The sequence below is a fragment of the Euprymna scolopes genome, chromosome 14 (genome assembly GCF_053919585.1).
Source record: "Euprymna scolopes isolate OS-2025 chromosome 14, ASM5391958v1, whole genome shotgun sequence".
In the NCBI taxonomy this organism is placed as follows: Eukaryota; Metazoa; Mollusca; class Cephalopoda; order Sepiida; family Sepiolidae; genus Euprymna; species Euprymna scolopes.
The window spans coordinates 9,891,811-9,918,503 of NC_136495.1; positions in this window are offsets into that span (position 1 = coordinate 9,891,811).

The following is a 26,693-nucleotide window of genomic DNA, read 5'->3' on the forward strand; positions in this document are numbered from 1 at the left end:
GCAACATCGAGAACAGCAAAGCTCAGATGCTGCATGCAATATCGGTTAAGGTTTGTCAAATTGTATGTTCACAATCTAGCTTACAATAACCAGACAAAATATTAGTATGATAAGACATTTCTTGCGGTTTTTAACTTTTATATTCAAATCAACGTATCTTGGCTCAAACACAAATGTATTGATCGAAATAATTATCATGACAATCAACACACTTTTGCTAACGCAATTGAAGTAATAAATCTTGCGTTCTGGTCGCCATAAAATAGCTGGAGGCGTGTGTAATATTACTTGAGTTATTGAAGCATATCTCACGCAGAATTTTGTGGAGTAGCTTGGAAAAGTAATAGTCAGTATGTAGGAGATCTTGACTTTCATAGCCTAATTTATTCAACTTCTGCAGGGTTGGGTTCTTCACGTGTGGTCGGGCATTGCCATGGAGGAGAATCTGTTTTTTTATGTCGAATAATGCTGGGTTTTGTTGTCGAAGTTTTGGATACATATCGTCTATTTGTTACCAGTACTTCGTCCTAATGGTTTCGCCTGCATTAAAAAATGTAATGGATAAAACCTGTTGCAAACAACCAAACAGTCGGCATGATTTTCTTTTGGTGCAACTCTGACTTCAGAAACTGGCGTGGAACTTGGACGGCGTCTGACCACTAAGTTGAGCGTCACCGGTTGTCATATAAAAGAACCTCACATTTCCTCCCGTCACAACCCGTTCGAGAACGAAATCATTATTGCTGCGTATAAAAGGAGAGATCACATTTTACAATAGCGCTTTTGGTTGTCGTCTAATTCGTTGGGCACAAAATTATGAGTTGTTTTGACTTTCCAATCTCTCTCAAGTGGTTACAAACCGTCGTTTATGCTACGTCTTGTTCAGTCAAGTTGCCGGGCAGTTGTGCGTGGATTGGCTTCGATTAAGGCCCGTTGTCAATATCGAGTAGCCGACCACTCATCATCAGCTAGACTCTTGCTGCCGCTACGAAATTTCATAGACCACCATTGTTCGTGTGTTCAGTAGTGGTTGCTAGGTCAAACGTTTCGTGGATATCGGAGGAATTTAATAGTTAAATATTCTTGGTGCCCAAAAGTTTTGATAGTTTGTGGAATAGGCCTGACTCACACTGGCGATCTCTGTCTGTCGGTACGTTTTCTTGTTGTTTGTATACCGTTAGAGCTTCGAACCATTGAGAGAATCTGTCGATACATGTCTGACCTTCACAATTAGAAAATGGTCCGGTGATGTCGATGTGTGTGTGCTTGAATTTTTCATCTGGAATCGGGTACACGCCTAAAGGAGCTCGAGTATGATGAACAAGCTTAGCTCTTTGGCATTGAAAACACGTTTTCCCCCACGCTCTTACATTTGTTTTTTTTTCCGAAGCCAGACGTATTGGTCGGTTAGTAGCCTTACTGCTTCATTGGCTCCCGAATGCGATAGACTATGCATTGAACTGAATACGTCATTGTGTATAGATGCTAAAACGTACGGGCGGAGTTTGTTTATGCTTTTTTGTAGCTAGTAGAGTTGGCAATCGCTACCAGAGGCAATTAATGGCATTTTTTGCAAGAGATTTCCGAAGTGCTCATCTTTCTGTAGTTTATCAAACAAGATGTCAACGGAAGGTTCAAACAAGACAGAATACATACGTTGCGATAAGGTGTCAGCTGGGATGTTGTCTTATTCCTCGATATCAGATGTAATTTGAGAATGTAGTTCATCTGACGAATCTCTTTGAGAGAATATTTTCGCAATGAAGACTACAGACGCATAACAGACGTATGTTGTCCGTGAGGATATAGAACTGCAGGAGTTAACAGAGCTGGCGTATTGCGAAGAATGCAGGTAAGAATTATCTGGAAAACGTGATGTAGCGTTTTCTGTCTCCGTTAATTTACTGGAGAAGAAAAATGGTTCCCAGTTCATATCATATTTTTTGTAGGACTGTTCCAATACCAACTGCAGACGGATCCAGTGAAAGGCACAGTTCATGGTTGGGGTGGATGTGAGACAATTTGACGGTCTCCTACAACATAGACTTTATCTCGTTGAATGCTTCGACTGCATCCTCTGCAAGTGCAATGCCGCGGTTCCTGACCAAGCTTGTCAATGGCAAAAGTACTTGTGCACAGTGGCGGTGGAACCTAGAGTAAAAGCTTACTAGCTCTTAGAATTTTCGCAGCTGTTTCATATTAGCAGAAATAGGAAAATACTGAATGGACTTGAGTACTTCTGGTAATGGAGAAATTCCCCCCTCTAATATATGGTGTCTTAAAAATATGACTTCAGATTGACTAAAAATATTTTAATGAGTTTAGGACTACTCTATATTGGTTCATACGTCCCAATACACGCATGATCAATCATGTGTGACAAATGGGAAATGTGTGACTTGCTATGAGTACATCGTCTATATATACACAGACATATAGCAAATCTGACAGTACCGGGTATATAAATTGTTGAAATGTTTGTGCTTCGTTTCCAGCAATACAGGAACTCGCAAAAAAACTCAAGCATTCTGAATGCTTTGATGATAGCCGTTTTAGGAATGTCTTTGGGTTCCACCGATATTTGTTGATAGGCTCTAATTCAGTCCACTTTTGTTAAAAGAAAAACGATTAATTTAAGGCACAGCTGTTATGTCCTGGATATTTGGTACTGGATTCCTATCCGATTGAGTATTAGCATTCAGTGGTCTGTAGTAACCACATGCACTCCATGTGTTAGGGCCGTTGCTGCCTAGATGAAGAAGTGAAGTCCATTAGCTCTTTAAAGACGAATAGGCCTAACTTCATCATTTGCTCTAATTCACCATTACTAGCTGCTATTTTATCCGATGCTAAGTCCCTACCTTATTATAGACGGGCGGATCTTTCGTTTCGATATAGTGTCTGATGGAGAGTGCAAAACTTTCTAATGAAAGGAGGGCAAATAAATTGAGGGGTATTTCTTAAAGAGACTCAGGAAATCATTTTCCTGGTTTGCTTTGCGCCACTGCTGGACATAATGGAGCACCAGCATTGACTACACCACATGCTGTAAGATGTATTTATAGATCTCTTAAACACTGGCCTATTATATCAACAACCAAGCCGAACGCTTGCACGAAATCGGTACCTAAGGTAGTACCGTCTACATGACATGAGTGCGTTGGAACAACCTGTATTTCAACAAAAAATAGCTGGATTTTAGGGAAGATGTGACGTCATTGTGTCTATATGGAACATACATCAGAGACAGTGGTGCAACACATTACTTGTATCGATATATAAAGAGAAATATATCTACACCAGTTTTCGAATATTTGGTCCCCACAGTATTTATAAATAATATATTATATTTGGTTATTACAAGGACTATGATAACAGCATATCTTTTCATTGTTCTGACTCTCGAGTATATATCCGACACAGTTAAATACAATTAATCAACCGAGAACCACATCACTCTGTATAAGGCATATAAGATATCAACAGATACACACGAGAGTCAACACAATGAAAAGAATATACTGCTGTCCTTGCTCTAGTTATTCTACATTTAAGCCAGGATTGCCGGAATATATAATGTATTTTAAGATATCGTTTTGAAATATCTTATTTTGTATGTAGGTGAGAAATTAGCAATGTGAACGTAATATTCTTACTATATTCACAAGATGAGAAATTAGCAATTATCATGTAAGATGCATTCCTGCATTCATCATCAAAACGTAAATATAAACCATATTCTCTTTATATTTCGTATGTTTGCTTTCTATACACACATAGCGCTATTTTGTTTTAATAATAACAACTTGAGATGAGGAAAGTAAACGTATTTTATTGAGTTGTTTTGCTTTACGGCATTATACACGTTTTTGGCGTTATCATGTTGCACCCAGTAGTTTTGGAAAAAGGTTGTTTGGTTTAATGTATTTTGTACGTGCAAATATTTATTAACTGAGTTTAATCAAGTAATGTTATGTAAAGTTTTACGCTTTAATTATTTTACACTTTGAAATATTTATTACTAGTTTTTAGTTATTTGGTTTTACAACGGATCAACACTTTTCGAGTAATTAGATGTCGAATCCATTCATTTTCCGTAACTCTTTTATGCTTCAAATATTTTATACTTAAATTATTTATTCGCTCGAGTTTGGTTTGATTTCTGTGTAAAAATGTTTTTCTTTGCAGAACATGATTGAGTTTTGCAATAGAAATGGAAAAGAAATATTATCACTGTTTGATACAGTAAAGTCACAGTTTTAAGAATATGGTTATAATTGGATGAACCAGACGATAAATCTATGTTTTGTTTTTTTTCATAATAATATATAGTATTAACGTAAATGTTTATATATGGTTGTATGCAAGTTATTTAGGTTGACAGCGACATCTAAAACGTGAGCTATTTTTATGTTCACCAAAACATCTACTGTAATGGCTTATTTTATCATTTTATATATCAAATTTTCTAAAGATTTTCATTCGGAATATTATTGTTATAACCCATTCATAATCATTTTATAAGATGATATATGCATTATAAAATATATTTGGAAAGTATAAAGTATAAAGTATTCTATAATAACCAATAAATTTACAGAGTCCAGAAGACTAATGGTACACCAACGGTGTTTGGTTTTTAGATATGCATTTGCCCTTATTATTGTTTAATACTTATAGAATAAACAATTAAATCAAAATTTTATTTTATTCATATATATTTTCTTCTATGATTTTAATAGTTATCATATTTCTATATTTCTTCGTTTAATTTTACTTGTCTAATTTACTTCAAATTTTTGGAAAGAGCAAAACATATTTTACTATCATGTTCAGAATTAATATAGCTCCGATTTATAAAAATCAGCAGAAATTAGTTTTCGAAATAATATTTATAAATAAATGTTAAAATAATGTGAGTTTGTCATGATTTTTTTTTCATTCATGAGGGACACTCTTTGAAAACACAAGATAAATACTCTTGTATATTGTTTGTGTCTGTGTGCTGGTGAGAAGAAATGAAAGTACTAACATATTAAGAATGATAAAAAATAGTCATTAAAACCTAGTTTTGTATTGTAAATGAATATATCTACTGAGATTGACAGCTGTATGAATTATCTTAAATAATAAATATTTTCGCCTAACCCCATATATATATACACACAGACACACATATACGTACATACATACGTGCATACATACATGCATTTATATATATATATATATATATATATATATATATGTATATGTATATATATATATAGACAGATAGACAGATAGACAGACAGATAGATAGATAAATAGATACATGGATGGATTGATAGATAGATAGATAGATAGATAGATATATAGATAGATAGATAGATAGATAGATAGATTGATTGATATGTATGCCTATGTTATTTCTTGGATAAATTTCTCCAAACGACACACATATACGTACGTACATACACACATGCATTTATATATATATATATATATATATATATATAGAGAGAGAGAGAGAGAGAGAGATAGACAGATAGACAGACAGACAGACAGACAAACAGACAGATAGTTAGATAGATAGGTAGATAGATAGATAGACGGGTAGATAGATAGATAGATAGATAGATAGACAAATATGTATGTGTATGTTATTTCTTGGATAAATTTCTCCAAAGGACATGGCAATCGAATTTTGATTCCAGATTAGTAAACTTAAAAAACTGTGATACAGTGAACAGTCTCTCTGTTGATGATTATATGCTACGCTCCTGATTAGTACTCGACTAAATAAATCGCCAACTACAAAAACTTTTATGGTATTGTGCTTTTGCCAAAAAAATATTTGGGCCCTCAGGAACTTTACTATATTTATATTGGGTTAACCTTGGGATTTAGCTTATATTCAGCAGGTCCGGGTTGATAGGGTATGGCTTAGTAGGTCGATTTCATCACGAAATTTCTGTGATGCAACTAAAGAGTCTGACTACGGATGGATACACACACATACACACACAACCACACATATATATTCATATAAATGTATATGTGTGTTCATATATATATATATAATTATTTCCACAGCCAAACAACGTCGCTGCTCAAAAGAACCACACACACACACACACACACACACACGTGTGTGTGTATTAATGTATATGTATATGCATATATATATATATATATATATATATATATATATATATATATATATATATATGTTGTATACGATTTCATTACTCCTCGACATAATTAGAAGCACTTGGGCAATGTAATTAAACGTGAAAACTACTTCCTTTCCGTAAGCCTATGCTTAAATATAAATGTATAATTTTCATTACATATCAGGTCAACTACATTTTTATTTCAGTGTACAAGATTAAGGGTAATCCTTTTATAACGTACATTTCACTATCTGCAGCGTTTAATTTATTTCAAGTTAATTCTTAATTAAATGCCAACAGCTTTCTTATTAACTTTGTGTGATTCGCAAACATCATCCCAGTAGAACAGATGTATACAATTAAGTTTGCCTTCTCTTGCTACTTGAAGGAATCCATAAACTCTGCCCCGCTGCAGTTATCTATTTTTCAACAATACTGTTAAAACTCTTTAACATTAAGAAACACCAATCCGTTGGCGTATTATTTGTGTGGGTCACGTGTTATGCTTGTTAAAACATTATGCATTAACACATATTAAAATTAATGTCAAACTGGCGTTTTGCGTTCTTTACATTGAGGACCTAGGCGTATTAAGTGTAAAAATTTAGTTAAGCATCGGTTTAAAATCTTTTTAGCAATATAAATATAATTCCATCTTTACGACAATTAAGTTTATCCTACAGACTGTGATGTGTTGAATCTGAGTTTGTTGCATGGCTGGTATGGCGTCTGTTGGGTTATAATTCAGTGTATTTGTACACTAGAGTTACCAATCTTGAAGTCCAATGAAGTGACCGACAGCGATTGTAATACCAGTAATTTTCGGCTGCGTTATTAAGTCTGATCGTCGAAAAATATATAAGTTGATATATATATATGTATATATATATATATATACATATATATATGTATATATACATGGTGTTCCAAAAGAAACAGTGCAGTATGAATATGCTAATAACCCAAAGAAACAAAACTCACAGAAACATACTATTTATTGCAAATACTCACAAATCCAATACCTTATCAACTAAAGTACGATTGAGGATTGACTCGTGCAGTAAGATATGATCTACAATAACTGTTGAAAGTGTGCGCCATTCACCTGCAGACATAAACGAGCGCGACGCTGCATGTTTTGAAAAACACACTCAAGTTCATCAGGTTTGATGTTTTGAATAACACTTGTTATTCTCTGCTTCAGTTCATCCGTAGTTCGAGGATTGTCTGCATACACTGAGCCTTTCAATTTGCCCCACAAATAAAAGTCAGGAGGTGTTAAATCCGGTGATTGAGGTGGCCACAAACCACGAGAGATCACACGATCCCCAAAGACATCACCAACTGCAGCCATACTGACACGAGCCGTATGTGCAGTTGCACCATCTTGCTGGAACCAGCCTTGTTGCTTTTCTTGCTCCGTCAGTTGATCAAAAAATGGCTCCAGGATGTTATGAATGTAATACTCAGATGTGATGGTGTTTTCAAAAAAGATAGGTCCAATTATACGCCGCCTTGACAAAGCACACCAAACACCAACTTTTTGATCGTGGAGTGGCTTCTGAAACAGAGCATGAGGATTTATTGTAGACCACACTCTAGAGTTCTGACTGTTCATGTACCCGGACAAATGGAACCATGCTTCATCACTGAAGAATGTATGGTTTAAAATGTTTTCACCTTTCTCTAGAATAAAATTTTCAAACCACCGACAGAAGAGTACGCGTTTTTCTGAATCCTGAGGCTTCAGTTCATGAACAACATGCACTTTATATGGAAAGAATTTAAGTTGATGCACTGCTCGGTGAGTTGATGTTAGAGATATCCTAGTTTCTTGAGACAAACGCCTCAAAGACTTTCGTGGGCTCCTCTGAAGTTTGTTGGTAACATTCTGTAATAATGTATCTGTAACGACTTTTGGGCGGCCACTTTTGGGTTTGTCTTGAACACTTCTAGTTTCTTGGAACTTATGCAACAAAGCGGAAACACAATTTCGATGCGGCAAACGTTCTGCACCAAATTTTCTTGAAATGACTCTTGCACATCTTTTGTGAATTTGCCACCATCTCGGAAAACATTTTCAATAATAAATATCCTTTCTTATAAGGTAAGCACCATTTTCAAAGGGTCCCTGAAACAAGAGAATATTTAATATAAGCGGACTATATTTAAACATTTTATATATTTAAACACCATTTAAACATGATAATATATTTAAACATTTTCAACTACATTTAAACATTTTCAATGTATAAATATCCTTTCTTGTGTTCAGTGCACTGTTTCTTTTGGCACACAAATATCCTTTCTTGTCTTCAGTGCACTGTTTCTTTTGGAACACCCTGTATATATATATATATATATATATATATATATATATATATATATATATATATATATATATATATATATCTATATAACTATATATATATACATGTATATATATACACATATACATGTATATATATATAGGTATATATATATATATAATGGAAATAGCATATCAAAGTGTATATCTTTTACACAAATTTTCAAGATGAAAAAAACTAAATACTGAAGAGAGGAAAAAATAAAATATGAAGTAACAAATTAATAATAAATGTTGCATATGTAGATCATTATAAATCCTTATAAATCTTATTAATCATAATATAATATTCTGTATTAGTGTGCATATACAGCTATATAAACGCATACATTCTAAAACGAGTTGTTAATAGTGGAATTCCTAGGATCACTTCGCCTATTCAAAACAATTTTCCTGATGATTTTTCATTGTATTGTACTTAACAATACCTGACGTCATATTGCTGGGTTTCATAATTAATCTATTGACCATCCTATTTTTAAATCGCTCTGAAATATACACTTAGTTTTATAATGGAACTTTATGTTTCCATATAAATGTTCAACTTGACTGTAGTGAAACATGTAATCATTTGAATTTCATGATTGGCTGAGAATCTCATTCTGTATTTCGCTATACTTTCACATCAATTCCAAGAATTTTTCAAACATTTTAAATGATTTTATGACTTTATAGGAATTTACTATAACCTATTTTTTACACATTTGTAATTTTTTGAATTCTTAAAATGCTGCTATATTCTTCGTACTCCGAACCCAAACGTAAATATTCCACTCGAACTTGAATTGTTAATCCTTCTTCTGTGAAAATTCCTTACAAATTCATAGTTTGTCATGTAAATTAAAAAAGCATAAAACCAAAATGGCGTAATGTATGCGAACTATAAGATATATTTAGCTTCTCTTCCAATTTTCGAGTTTTTTAAACATGTTCAAAAGCATTTTATAACTTTTGGTTGATTGATAGTTGTTATTATTCTGACCTGATAAGGGCAAAATAGATACACTGATTAATCTAATAACTAAGTGAATAGTATTGTGCTACAAAACAAATACTTTCAAGAATTGAAAATGTCAACTGAATTAAAAAAATATTATAAGATGGTAAATATCATAAAATTTGGAATATAGACTTTTGTCATTTATTCATTTTATACTCTGTAATAACATTCAGTTTCAAAAATAAGATTCGTATATATAAAAAGGGAAAAATAAGTGAATAAAGAAAATTACCAAAGTAAAAATATATATATATACATATATATATATATATATATATATAAATATATATATATATATACACATTACATAATTCCTCTTCCCATATCTTTATCTGCTCCCCCGTTTCTATGTTATTCATGACTTTGATTTTTTTCATTAGTTTTTTCCCATCTTTCAGAAGCCGTTACCTTATATTTTATGCTTTATACCTGATTCAATATTTAATATTAATGTATCACTATTATGTTTTTCGAAATTCCAATCTAAATGTTATTAGTTGTTTTTTTTTAAATTCTGGCCTTTTTCTTTCTTCCGATTAAAACCAATTAGATATTTTTCCCTATCTTTTACGTGTACTTATTGATTTAATGTTATATTGAACACTAGTTGCAGTGAACATTTTTATTACTCTTTTGCTTTAAATATATCTATATATATAATATATAATATATATACATATATATATATATATATGTGTTAATCGGTGTTGCCCATATTATAGCTATGCGTTTATGATCCAGTTACGAATCAGTTAAGTATCTTGTGTATACTTTCTCCCGGTGTTGACTGGGGGTGGTAAGAGGACATGATATTTAGAGGGAAAAATAAAAACTATTTTTCTTAAAATGGGTGCTGTTGTGATGGTGTTGCTCCTAGGATGAAGTGTATGATTGTATTATGACGCCCAAATTTGTTTCCAATATCATTCTAATGTAACATAACATAACATGGTAGGTAGTAGACTAGACATAATACATTTGTATACTGGATCTGCCGTTGTAAACCTACGGTACTTTTTTCCAGATTGAAATTTCTGCAATATATATATATATATATATATTATATATATATATATATATATATATATATATATATATATTATATATATATATATGTGTGTGTGTGTGTGTGTCTGTGTGTGTGTACATGTGTGCGTGTGTGCGTGTGTTTTATACAGAGAGAATAAAAGAGAGACTCATGAACGTAGAATCTAATATTTCGGATATTATGCATTTTCTCGTACAATCGAATATTTCACCTGTGGTTAGAGGTTGAGGGGACTAAGTCTATTTTTCCCAGAACTCTTATGAAATAGACTGATTAATCGTTGTGCGTAAACATATTCATGTGCGTTTGTGTGGACGCTTCTCTAGGGTACCGCTTGCGTCTACATCCGTCCGACCGTATGTGACGACGTGTTTATCCACCTGACTCATCCAGACGTTCGTAATAATCCTCTAACGGGACTGATCTGGCCGGATCACCTGTAACCGTCTACGACAGAAGCCGGCAACGGTGCCTGTCGTCATGGCAACCGATAATACTCTCTTGCGTGGGCTTTCGGAAAAGAGATGCATCAATCAATCAAGCAAACAGTGTCCGCCTTGCCTGTGTCGCCTGTCCACCTGACTATCTATCGAACTGTCCCTCAGTATGACTTAAGAGCTGACACTGTTCATGATTCAATCGTGGAAAATTTCAGACCATCATATTATCATTTTGTCTCAAATGCATTGATCCAACCAATATAACTATGAATCCTCTGAACGTCGATAATAAAAGCTGATCCCTTCTGAACTATATATAACAAAGATGTCTTATGTATGTATGTATGTATGTATGTATGTGTGTATGCATATATATATATAAATATATTGACAGATAGATAGATAGATATAGATATAGATATATAGCTATATAGATATTACAATGCGAGCAGGAAAATAATATGGTTAAGATGGAAAAGTAAGGGACTAGTTGTTAAAATTGGAAAAGAAAAGGACAAGATATTCCAGTAAAAAAATATAATACATTTATAACTTTAAATATTGCAGCATTAAGAATTCATTATAAAATATTAAATCTAATTAAAAACAATTAAATGCTGCACTATTTAAAATTATAAATTTATTATATTTTTTACAAGAATAACACAGCTCTACAGCTCAGTTAGGCTAGAAACTATCGCATCCCCCGACCTCATTCACTCTTTCACTCATTCATCCCAAAATAGCGCACATTTCTGTAAAAGTCTGAGGACGCTACAGACGGCAAACAAAAAAACGGCCGAGTAGCCGAAACAATAATGTAACTTAACAGAAAGATACGGTAATAAAAAATAAAACGTATATATATATATATATATATATATATATATATATATATATATGTGTGTGTGTGTGTGTGGAGAGAGAAAGAGAGAGATAGAAGGCAGGAGTGAACGAGATAAAAAGTGTGAAGAAAGAATAAAAGGCAGACTGTGAGAAAGAGAATGAGATCGCTAAAAGTAAAATATCATTATTTTTCATAAGGACATGGGGTTGGTTTAATAAAATTTGGAAAATTAATATATATATATATATATATATATATATATATATATATATAATAGAACAAGTGTATTGAATGAAGTCACAAAACTATATATTGGTGGATATAGATTGGTTCATTAATGAGTAATAGAGTACTAGCAATTATTCGGGGGATATCAGGCACTCTTAATTCCAAAACATTTCGAGACTAATGCTTCTCATCAGAAGAATAGAGAAGATGCTAGGTTGCATGGTGGAGATGCGGCGTCTAGCGTAGGGTTCATTAAGAGCGAAAAGACTAGGCGAAATTATAGAATGTTGGGGGGGAACTTTATTGGATTCTAAATAAAGGAGAAGCTTGTTATATATAGTATGATGTAAAAGTATTGTTAGGCTTGGCATTATCAAGATAAGTCTCCTCTTGCGGAATTTAACTCTCTTTTCCTCTAACGCATTAATATATATATATATATATATATATATATATATATATATATATATATATATATATATATATATATAATAGCAGGGCGACTAGCGTCGCGCGGCCGAAAAATTCGGGCAAAATTAAATATGATATTTTAATTTAAACAGATTCCCCCTTTATTATTATGGCACCAATTTATATTGATTATTATATTATTTTAGTGGCCAGGTCGCACAATTCGCTAAAATATATGTTTATTCCTGCAGTTTCAACATTCATTATTACAGAATTAATCGTCTTTGTATTATTATTATTATTATTATTATTATCATTATTATTATTATTATTATTATTATTATTGCTGTTGTTGTTGTTGTTGTTGTTGCTGCTGCTGTTGTTGTTGTTGTTGTTGTTGTTAGCATTATTATTATTGTTGTTGTTGTTGTTCCAATTATTATTATTATTATTATTATTATTATTATTATTATTATTATTATATAGGACCCAATATATCGTAATGATTTTTTAAATATGAAAGGACCTGGGTGCCATCAGCGAGAATAGAAACTAAAATATGTAACGGTCCAGCCTTATTCGGTACAACTTTACATATCGCCAGATGGATAAGAAACGTTTTAAGTGAACCCATTTATTTATGCCAATCCTGACAAAAACAGATATGTGAGTGTGGGCTTGAAAGATGGAGAGAAAGAGAGAGACAGACCGAAAGTTTTCTATCGACTCCAAAACGGTTGGAACGATTTTTTATGATATTTCAAACAAATATCTTTTATGTGTCTGGAAATTGAGGCCACAATCCTAATTGGAGAAAGGTCAGCTGATGGTCTACTTGTGATGCATGTCTGAAGCTCCGCATAACCTCTTGTTTAGCTCCCCCTTACCGAAACTCTTAAAAAAAAATATGACGACAGTACAATCTAAAAATAAGCTTAAACCAGGATTAGGGACAAACAAATTCAACTTGCCTCCTCCCTTGAGGCTCTCATTCACAAATATCCGTGGGCTTAGAACTAACTTAGCTGATGTTGAAGCATTTCTCTTAACAAATACCCCGGATATCTTAGCACTAAGTGAGACTAACATACACTCCTCCATTCCCTCTAACCACTTTAACATGCCTGGATATCTCCCACTCTGCCGTAAGGACTCTGACAGACATATGCACGGACTTGGAGTTTACATTCGTAATACCCTTCCCTTGACTAGAGAAACAAACCTAGAAACAGATGATCAAGCCTTTATGTGCTTTAGACTAACCATGCAACACAATATTAGCTACTATTACTTTCTCTACCGCTCTCCCTCGACTCAGGACTGCTCCATAATAAACAAAGTATCTGACAGCATAGACACGGCACTGTCCCTCGACACTAGCGCACAAATACATGTGTTTGGTGACTTTAATGTCCACCACAAAAACTGGCTTGGATTCTCTACTCACACAGATGCAGCGGGCAGCACAACCCATAGCTTCGCTATATCTCACTCCCTATCACGAATTGTTACGTTTCCAACCCGTTTCCCTGACCAGGAAGAACAACACGCATCACTTCTAGATCTGTTTTTGACCACAGTTCCCGATGACTGCATAACGAAGGCCCACAGCCCACTCGGGAACGCTTATCATGCAGTGATAATGGTTGAAATCACCCTAAACTCTAGACCTAAAACTGAAGAGCCAGTGCTCAAAACAACGAGATATTATAATAAGGCTGACTGGGAAGCCATCAGGAAACTAATTAGAGATGCTCCATGGAAAAATATTTTCTCTCTCCCTGCTGAACAATGTGCAAACGAGACCACTGACTGGTTCAAAACTGCAATCGAAGCGCATGTTCCCATGCGGAAATTTTATAGTAAGCCCCACTCTCCCCAATGGTTTACGTCGACTTGTGCAACTGCCATTGCTCAAAAGCAGCATGCATACCGTAGGTTTAACCGACATAAGTCCAGTTCAAACAGACTGAAGTATATAGAAGCTAGAAATAACGTTAAGAAAGAAATAGCGACAGCTAAGAGAGAATTTACGGAAACCACTAATAAGCGCATCGAAGCACAAAAACTAGGAACTCGAGACTTCTGGAAAATCTACAACAGTGTAGTAAATAATGGGCAATCAACAATTCCCCCACTAACCAACAATCACGAGGTTGTCTCCTCAGCAACCGACAAGGCTAACGTGCTTGCCAGTCGGTTTGCCTCAAACTCCACACTGGAGCCTTCCAACCACCCCCTACCTGACTTTCCTATGCGGACAGACGCCACACTAGACGATCTGAAAACCACCCCTGCATGCTATCATAAAAAACCTTGACACCTCAAAAGCATGTGGAACCGATCTTATCCCAGCTGTGCTATTAAAAAAGTGCTCACCCGAAGTAGCTCCAGTTCTCTCCAAACTCTACAACAAATGCCTTAATGAAGCATGCTTTCCGGGCTGTTGGAAAACTGCTTCTGTTGTACCAGTATTCAAAAATTCTGGCGAAAGGACAGACCCATCAAATTATCGCCCCATTAGCCTCCTCCCACTTTTTGCCAAAATATTTGAGACCTTAATTAACCATGCTCTAGGCCATCATCTTACAGATGCTAAACTACTGACTGACAAACAATATGGATTTAGACAAGCCCGTTCCACAGCAGACATCCTCACTGTGATCTCTGAACGTATATACCATTCACTGGACAAAGCGGGGGAGGGCAGAGCGGTAGCTCTAGATATATCTCAGGCTTTTGACAGGGTATGGCATGAGGGTCTCCTCAGTAAAATCAGATCATACGGTATCACTGGTAGAATACTTAACATAATTAAATCCTTCTTAGATAAGAGAAAATCCAGGTAGTCCTCGACGGTCGTACATCTAAACAATATGATATAAATGCGGGGGTGCCACAGGGTTCTATACTTGGACCTCTATTGTTCCTGATATTCATAAATGACCTCCCCGACAACATTGCCTCTGAGATGGGTATATATGCTGATGACACTACACTCTATGGCAGACACGACAGGAAGACTAATGAACACATTTCTAAAGAAATGGAAGAAACACTAGAGGAAGACCTCCAATCTGTAGTAGAATGGGGACAAAAGTGGTTGGTCGCGTTCAATGCTGCCAAGACTAAACTAGTTTCATTCAATAATTACACGAAACCCTCTCTACCACCCATAGCAATGGCCAACGACTCTTTATCTTAGAGTCCATCTTTCAAACTCCTTGGCCTAACGTTCACAGGAAACATGAGTTGGAACAATTACATTGAAGGCATTGCCAGGGCCGCTGCAAGAAAGGTAGGCTCTCTCTACCGTGCTATAAAACTACTAACACCCGAAAGTATCCTGTACCTCTATAAGACCACCATTCGCCCATGTATGGAGTATTGCTGCCACATCTGGGCTGGTGCATCTGCTACTAGTCTCTCGCTCCTTGACAAGGTTCAAAAGTGAGTCGCAAACCTGATAGGCCCTGAACTGGCATCTAAGCTTCAGCCTCTATCCCATCGACGAAATGTTGCATCCCTCTGCCTTTTCTACAAGTATTTTAGTGGTGAATGCTCTGACGAACTGCAATCACTTGTGCCCCCACGACGTGAGCACCCTCGACAAACCCGACAGGCTGCTAAATCCCACCCCCACACTGTAGAGATCCCTAGATGTAAAAGATCTTTTTACTCCAATAGTTTCTTCCCCAGAACCGCAAGACTTGAATTCCATTCCAGGTCCCTGCTTCCCCAACAGTACTGACGTGCAGAAGTTCAAGTGTAACGTGAACCGATACCTTGCTGCCCAAATCCCTACATAGTACCCCAGTAGTTGTTGCCCTTGATAGTAGCCCCCTACACCAAAGTGGCAATTTGCCTTGTTTGGGGTGAAAATGTAAAAAAAAAAAAAAAACAGTTTTGTAAACTCAACAGTAGGATCTCTACAGTGCAATGTAGAGCATAGTGTATTATGGACCCAGTCACTGCAGCTTTCTTTCCATGCGCCGCGTTGGATTCCCGACTACTGCGAGCATGAATTGATTTGTTTGAAAAATGGACGATTTCACTCTTTTCGATGAAAATGAAATTGTTAGAAACGTGGAATATTCGTTTATTCTTATTCCATCCCAGGCAACGCCAGGTCTTCTTGCTAGTGTATATATATATATATATATATATATATATATATATATATATATATATATATATATATATATATATATATATACATTTAACCAGGGAGTTTCGTGACAGTTCGAACACAATTTTAGTAATATGCAACCGTCTCCTATGATGACGAAAATGGTGTCAGGTGACTTGTAAATCTAAATTCGAATCCTTTGTAAACATTGTTTGCTGCTTCAAATAAGGATGTATTTAACTTTGCAATTCGATTCCGACATTGATCAGGTTTCTAAGCAAATTGACTTGCGTTAATTACAAAGAACACATTAATTACAGCGAAAGTCATATATTGCACATCGTTGATATAAATCGAGTTGAGAAAGTATGATATACACTCGGTGTTCTGCAGTGATAAAACAAACGAGATGAAGGTCACAGACATATGAACGGTAAAACGGGTCATTTACTTGGCCTCCTTCTTACTTATCCGCGTCTCTGCTTTGCTTTAAAAATTGTTGTTTTGCTTTTTCATTTGTAATTTTTTAAATATTTATTTTAATAGAAAGAAAAGACAAGGCATGAAGCCACTTAGAATGAATAGATTAAACAAAAAGAAATATTGCTTTAAATTAAATAAAACGAGCAAGCCAAACAGTATTGGAAGAATAGATTTTAAGCTCAAAACAGAAAATTCTCTTCCTTTGTCAAAAAGTGTTAAAAGATAAATGTAACTATCACTTTTTCATTTATGGATTTTAATTCAGAGTTATTTTCCAAAACTAATACTTTCAAATACAATTTATAATTTCTTAGACATAATAAATATTCGATTTTCTATTGGGTTTTATAAAAACATTATTCAATTGGTTGTATCTAATATGTCTATATTATACATTATTTTAATTAGAATTAATTATTGAGATCCGTATTATTCATTGTTTTATTTATTGCGGACTATTATCCTTTCTTAGATACTATTTCACAATATTTCGGTCAACTATTCCTCTGGCCTTCATCAGGTAGTAACCTCGACGAGATAGGAATTCAGAATATCCTAACTGCATTCGCAGCAATTACTGCGATCCCTAGTTGTAATAGTCTCACCAGGTTTTGGCCAAGTAAGCCTCTGCCCGGCTTTGGGTAGGATTGAAACCGCTATCTTCAGACAATTCTCACATGTAACGGTAGAGATTAAACGTCTCTATCCACTGTGCGACGGGCCCGAAGGTCGATCAAGGTTGGATTTTTTTGTATTATAAATCCACGTTTATTTATTATCTGATCTTCCATGATCGGGTCCGTACCGAATTGTATATATATCATTGCAATTGGAATTTATTATTGAGATTAAGAAAGCCAGGGGAATAATTGGCAGAAATGTCGTGAAACAAAATTTAAGAAAGATGAGGATAATAGTCAGCAATAAATTAGTAAGTGTATTACACCTGTTCTATAAGTGTATTACACCTTTTCTATAAATGAAGTAAACAAAAAACTGGAACTAGGTAATGGTTATTAATAACTCATTATTTAAGTCTGATTTGTCCATTACTCATTTAAATAATTGTTATTTAACATTACGAACTCATACAAGATAAAAAGAGGGAAAGGAAAGAAATCGGATAAAAACCTGGGGGGGAGTAATATACGAAATAAAAGTATTGTTTTGAATATTTGCACAACGTTTCACATATTGAGTGTTATTTTCACAACGGTTCCACCGATGAAACTTTTAAATTTCGTCAGTTTCTATTGTCTAATTTTCAAAATCTTTTTGTTAAACTTGTGTATATTTATGGGATTTCGAACAGAACACTTTATTTCATCCACGTAGATAGCATGCTCTCATTCCGTATCTAAGTTAAAGTTCTAAGTAATTTGCACTCACATTATGAGTATATCTTGAACTGAGAATTGAGTCTCATAGATCCAGGGGTTCAACAGAAAAAATCCGCGTTCGACAAGAGACATCTACTAATTTGTGCATATAAAATAGAAGCCTATAACAATAATCTGAATAACACAAATAATACAAATTTATAATCGTCATCTCAAATATCCAGAAATATAAAAGAAAGTTTTACCACGTCAGCAAAACATAGTCCTGATATTAGACAAATTAGTTCGTCTTGTGTTGTGGGGTACAAATCATCCCTATTTGATAATTAAATGGAGTCAACCAGTCCACTGGTTTCAAAGACTACATGGAAACATTCATAACATGTTTTACCGCATGAAACGAACACGTTCCTCTCATACAACTTTAGTGGCTCCTGTATTCTTTATGATAAATACATATAATATTTATACACTTTAAACTACTCGTGGTTTCTTTCATTTGTGACCCCTAGCACGGGTCTAAAACAATTGACTCCCAGCTTGTAACACCACATTAGTTTCTGTTTCCTGTTATATATATTCGATTTATGGAGTAGATGAAAAGAAATAAGTATTGATTGAATGAGAATACGTAAAAATAATTACCAGTTGAAAAGATAAAATCGCTTCCCTAGAAAAGACGACATGATTCCATTTCCGTCACACAAAACCCGGCTTTATTCTTTGTTATAAACCATCTAATAGTTGACTAGTTGTGTTGAAATTCCAAGAGCGATAGGAGACTTATATCGTGCGTGTAAAGTGACACAATATTAAACGAGCGAGATCGGAGATGCGTCGTTGTACAACTCAAGCTCGCTACCAATCCAAGTTTTTAAAGCAGGACCAGTGTAAGAACCCTCAAAATGCATCGCTGGATTGCCACGAATGACAGAGACCAGACAGCGTGAGAAAAAACACGGTTATAGTATCCGGTGTACATGGATATACTGCAAAGTGTGGAGATCGCTTGGTGCAATCAGGTGGTCACTGAAAAACATTGGGTGTGGCAGTAGGATTTGGCGCCGTCCATAGAAATCCAATCGTTGCTTCAGTAGGAGTGCTACGAATTGTACTCTTATCTCACTAGTCAATTCCTCCTCCGACCTGAAGCCGATCCACTACTTTGTTTGGTCGTACATGAAAAAATCGATATGATCCCATCTAACGCCAAAGCCAGCTGATCGTAGCTATCTGCTGAGTATTCGCGAATCTCCAAACGGCGTCTATGGAAAAGACATGCCCCTAGGTTCGAACCTGTATCGAGAAGGTGATTGAGGCTTAAGGCGATTACATTGAGTAAATGTCAGTTCTACTACATAATAAAGTATTCTGAATTAGTTTTTTCAATAAAACTTTTAAAATAAAGCTGTAGTGTGTTTTTTTTTCAATAGCGCGACAACGTGATCGTTTCACTTTTTATTTATGTAAATAAGTTGTCGAGCATTGTTGAAAAAGCTGATCGCTATATTGCCATTCTATTCGTCATGAATTAAATATAAATAAAATAAAAACAAACGCGTATTTCGTGTTATGATAGTCTGCCGAGAATGAATACATCACAGTATTAAAAACCCCGCTTTTATCAAAATGAAATATAATTATCCAATGAGAATATAGTATAAAGATACACGCAGTAAAAGCAGGTTATCTGGATGTTCCAGGCAAAATAACATGTTTCTTCATCCTTATACACTCGGATCATTCTTAATAAGAAATTTCAAATAGCTAGATAAAGGAATCCCCAGTATTATATATATTCAAAATATACTTGGCTGCATCTGTATGTGTATAAAAGAGTTAATTTCTTATAGAATCGTGAATTAAATCACCCATGCTTTGCTTGAGTAGGAGTGCTACGAATTGTACTCTTATCTCACTAGTCAATTCCTCCTCCGACCTGAAGCCGATCGACTACTTTGTTTGGTACTACGTGAAAACATCTTAAAACTGACACTTTTACATTAAACTTTCTGCAGAGAAAGTGTAACTGATTCAAAACTTGCTCAAAAATAAGATGGGTATTCTGTTTTTGCTTACACAGAGATAGATGAGGTAAATTAATAGTAACTGCCTCTAGTATATTTGTATATTTAAGAACGTATATATATATATATATATATATATATATATATATATATATCCTATTATAAATTTCTGTACTGTCTGTCTGTGTGTGACGTGTTTTAAGTCAGCCTACAGGCAACCCACAAGGCAATGTAGGTTCAAAAATGAAGCTTATGCCCCAGCGGATGATTTAGTGGTAATTGTATTAATGTTTGGTGTATGGAAATGCAAAATAAATGCAAAGAAATGCAAAGCAGTAGTGGTAATAGGATTTAAATCGGTGGGAGTAGCAGCAGAGACAAACATAGTAGTGGTAATAGGAGTTAAATTAATGGCAGTAGCATCAGCAGCCGTTAGGCAAAGTGGTTGTTAGAGACATTAAATCGGTGGGAGTAGCAACAGCAGTCAACGATTATTATTGGTTGTAAAATACAAGATTTTTTTTATTTAAAAAAAATACTTCCATTTTCTCACTCTGATTAACAAAATAAAAAAGGGACTTTCTCTGATTTGCAACAAAAAAAAAAGAAAGTAAGTAAAAAGGTTTCGATTAATATTGGTTGAAAAACACAAGATTTTTTTTGTTTACTTTTTAAAAAAATTACTTCCATTTTCTCCGTCTGATTAAAAAGCAAAACAAGTCACGTTCTCTGATTTGACCAGGGTGGCGAGTTTAGACCACCGGTCATTAAATAAAATAATACCGGTCATTAAATAAAATAATACTTTTACCAATGTATCTCATACTTCTTTTCATTAATATTAGTTGAAAACATACAATATTTTTTTTTAACATTTAAAATTAATTACTTTCATTTTCTGCGTCTGATTAAAAAAAGTGGACTTTCTCTGATTAGACCAGGGTAGTCAGTTTAGACCACAGGTCATTAACTTAAACATAAACATACTTTTACCCATGTATCTCAGATTTTTTTTCGTTAATATTGTTTGCAAAAATACAAGAATTTTGTTTTTCTTTTTAATACTAATAACTTCAATTTTCTCCGTCTGATTAAAAAAAAAAAAAAAAAAGAAAAAATGGACTTTTTCTGTTTCGACCAGGGTGGTCAGATCATATATATATATATATATATATATATATATATATATATATATATATATATATACATATATATATATTCATACATATATATATATATATATAACGGCCTATCGATATAAATATATATGTATATGTATACGCATGTTAATATTACAACAGAGCATATATACATAAATGACAAAAAGTCTGTATTCTAAACCCTTACTGTTTATTTACTACAGCATGTCTAAATGTTCAGTTCTTGACAGCACATGTTTCGTTGCGCAAGGCGATACTATGATTATTTTATCAATTTTCGAATATTTTACGGTATGACTCATTAGAAAGAATAAGGACACGTAAACCCAACATTTTTTGGAAAGATGGTTTAATATCTTAAAACATATGAAACAATACCTTGCATTTATTCTGATTAAAGTAAGCATTCCCAAATAATATTTTCTTTTCTTTTTTAAGTGTAATTGTTCTTAAGCTTTCTAATTATATGGTTGCTTTAACGCTGCGAAACCTGTGCCGTCAAAAATTGAACAATTTAATATACTGAAAGTAATAACTCGTAAATCCAACAAGGTGTTCAAAGGCTTAATTAATACTTTTAGTCATTTTTATATATATATATATATATATATATATATATATATATATATATATATATATATATATATATATATGCGCATTTCACCAGACGTAGTTTGGTCATATAATATGCTTAAATATGATATTTTTATGCGTGCAATTTTTATATATATTATATATTAAGTAATTCTCCATTTATTATTATATTGTACCCAATATGCGTAATTCATTTTAAACCTTTATATATATATATATATATATATATATATATATATATATATATATATATATATATATATATATATATATTTGTGTGTTTCTGTTTTTTTATTAAATATTGATGAGTACAAAACTGCTGTACTTCTATGGATACACTCCCGGAGTACAACATCGCTTTTGGCACTTGCTGTGCGTTAGAATAATTATAAAATAGTATTTAGACCTATACCCATATACCATTTTCTAAAAGACACGAATCAACTTATACGTCGTGTTTTCATACTGTTATGTGGCAAGACTGGCAATAAAAGAAACAAAAAACATTGTCCGATCTTTTCTAAGAGATTTCCCAAAATATTACGCACGTTTTCTAATAATTAATATGAATATATGATTTTCAAATTTGGAGGTGTGTTTTTGCTCCTTACTGTGCAAACGTCGCATGAAAAGCTAATTAATTTTCCGGAGCTATATTGGGATACTGATCAACTTGTATATTATATTTATTATATAACGTATATATAAATGTTCTCGTATATATATATATATATATATATATATATATATATATATATATATATATATATATATATATATATATAGTGATCAACAAAAAATGTTGTGTAGATTATGCAGCCAGACTTTGTGGACACCCTGTAGATTATGTAGCCATACTTTGTGGGCACCATGTAGATTATGGAACCAGACTTTGTGGACACCTTATATATATATATATATATATATATAAATACACATACAGTGATGATCATATTTATTGGCACGGTAAAATAAAAGTTAAATTTTGTCTAATAAATTCTAAAAAAAGGGATTAAATTAAAGAAAATAACAAAGTATATTATGTATTTTTAACTGGCCTTTCAGATGCAGCAATCGGATTTTAGAAAAAATAAATAACAAAGGAACAAACATAATTGCAAAAAACCCTTGTTCAAAATTATTGGTTCCAATTAACAGCTACAGCAAGAATTGGAATACACCTTACTAAAGCGTGATTGTTGCAACTGCTGAATTTCAAAAATACAATGTAGACGCGAGGACATTTTAGAAAAAGGATTTGCAACAAAATTAGGCTTTAAACTTAGAAAAATTGTTACTGAAACGTATGGGATGCCCTAGACTAATTTGGACCAATCTTGCATGAATCGAGCATCAGTCATTGAGTAACATGAGGAATTCAAGGAAGACAGAGACCCAGTGACGGATGATGATAGGCGTGGTAGAAGTAAGAAAATCAGAAAATTGAGAGAGTTGACTGGCCAAATAATGTATTTATAGAGATAATAAGTGCACAGTTTGATGTCAGTGAGAGAACTGCCCACACATTTATTCGATAACAACTGAAGAAGCTGGGAATTTTGTCGCAATATTCTCGGAGAAGATCAGACAAAACGACGTTGTCATGACTAAGTAGACATCAAGGACTTTCCTCACCCTCCCTATAGTCTTCACTATAGTCCCTATGACAGTTGGTTATTCCTTTAACACAAGACAAACCTTAGAGGTTGTCGTCATGAAGAAGTGAGCAAAGGAAAAAGGATAGGATGACGGTCATTGGCACGCTCCCTCAAGAGGATTTTCAAGGATTTATGAATGTTGTTTGAACCGTAAGACAAGTGCATTGCAGCCGGTATAAATTACCAGGAAAGTGAGTAAAACTTCATGTGTGTACTGTCTCCGGCATACGAGTAATTTTCAAATATATAAATAAATGTTAGTTTCTTAAAAGTGGGGAATCACGTCTCTATAATAATCTAACGCGAAATGAGAACCCATTTATGGTCGAATTTTCGGGTGGAGATCAACGTACTAATGAACACAATTTAAAATAAATTGAGCACACACTTTTTGGTTGGGTTTGGTGCATGTCAAATCGCGTAATAATGAATGTTTGCCCTCCCCCCCCACTAAAAAGGTGGGTGCTCAGTTTACGTTAGACTGTGTTTATTGTACGCTGACCTATCCCCCACAAAAGCAAAAGGTGAGTTCTTATTTTAGGTTAAATTAATATATGCAAGTGATCCCTATATTTTGTAAGTAACATTTACAAATATTTTTGTAACTATTTGTTTGCCAGAATTTTAAACGTTATTTTCGTTGTCAGCAACCCCAAAATTTATTTGGAAATTAACATTGTTTCATATATTGTACACTCATTGTTTGCCATAATTTTAAACGTGAATTTTGTTTTCAGCACCCAGGAAAACATATTTAAGTTGTAATTTTAAGGATCGGTCAAAGGTGAAATGACTCTTAATATTTACCCTGTTTTTATTTGTTTTTGATGCAATTCCTCTGTAGGTTATGACGATGAAGATGGCGCTCCTAGGAAGAAGTGTAATGTTTTTATATTACGAATTAATGTGTTTAATGGCGTTCTATAGTCAAAGAATGGACTGGCTATTAGCGTAAACACAGTATTTTTTGTGTATCATCCGTTGTTGTACACCCTGAGTATGTTAATCTAGATGAAAAACTGCGCCTCTTTTATAAAATACAAGATTTTCTCAAGAATACTTGATAAGTTTTGATTTCGGTTTAGATTATAACTGGCACTCTAGTATTCTATGTTTGTTATAAATAATTTTATCAAGAAATCTTCATAATTTTGGTTTCGGTTTCGATTATGGCTGAAGGAACTCGTTATAAATATATAGTTTTTTATTTCGGTTTCGATTCAAGCTAATGAAACCAAGTCATATGGATATAAATTTAAATATTATTTTTGAAATCATAACTTTATAATATATAAAAATCGCTAGAATAACTTTTTTTACACGGTGGTCACCACTTATCAAGGCTCGAAAGCCATTCAGGGATAAGGGCTATTGCAAGTACAGTACGTTGGTGTGGAGATCTGATGAAGTGTTTACTTAAGAGGGCGGTTCATTAGGAATTTGTTAACGTTGGACTTGAAGACATCCAAGTTGTAGTCAGTTGGGAAGCAGGCAGACGGAACAGAGTTCCACAGGCGTGCAGTTCTAATAAAGAAGCTTTGTTCATGGAATCTACGTTTTGATTTAGGCACAGATAAAGAGTGGGGGAAATTTTTCACAGTGGATTCAGCTAGACGGGTGTTTTTGGTGAAGGATTGGCGTGGGGGACCAGAGATTGGAGTTCAGACGAGCACCTGTCATGGAAATAACGATAAAACAAGATAGGCTCGCAACGTCTCTTCTGTGGGAGAGAGGTTGCAGAGTAGAGAAAAGGGCACCCCCACTAAGCCACGAAGTATATTTTGTACTCTGTCAAGGCAGGATAGGCTATTTTAGCAGCTCCTGCCCAGATATGGCAGCAGTATTCCATCCTTGGACGTACTTGGCTTTTATATAGATAGCGAATTGCATCAGTAGTGAGATATTTTCTGAGGCGGTAGAAGGATCTCACCATCTTTCCAGCGACCTTGACAACAGACTTGATGTACGTGTTCCATTTCAGATCAGGAGTAAAGGACACACCCAGAAGCTTGTCAAAACATGGCGCTTCTGCTAGACGGGAGCCATCCATTTCAATTGATGCCAGATATAATAATAATTTGGCCGGCATTCCTGCTAGCTTAAAGAAATACTTTTGCAGTTTTTACAAAAAAGCTACAAGTATATCAGAGCGCCACTATTCACACTAAACGTTTACAGAATGCTAACATCAATATTGTACAAATTAATGTATCCCCTGTGCAATTTCTATTGGCCCTTCTAGCATATATATATATATATATATATATATATATATATATATATATATATATATATATATAAGCAGAGATGTGTGTGCCGCAGACGATTTCTGATTGGTTAATCCAATAATCACATCTCCTAAAAAACTATGGTTCCTACGCTCTTACCTTTACCATAAAATAGTATGGCTTTATTTATTGTCCATCTTGGAAGGGTTTAATTTTTTCATAACTTGTTATTTACAAATTAAAAAAATACGAAACTTACACAATCTAACAATCCAACCTACGGCATCACGGCCGCCATTCTGGTGCTAGCCGCAGACACGTACATACAACACGAAAACAATGTTTTGAAAATCTAGCAAAAATCAATTTTCCTGAAATATTTCAATATTTAAAAATAAATTATGCCGGCTGATAAAATTTTAAAACTTTTTTTTAAAGCTAGAAAGATAAAATTTAAAAAATACTTATTTTTATATAAAACGCGCGTTCACTCGTGGTCTTTTCATTTCGGGTTTGTATTACTGTACACATAGATTCGAAAAAGTTGTCAAAAAACAAATATATAACAAATAAATGTTAT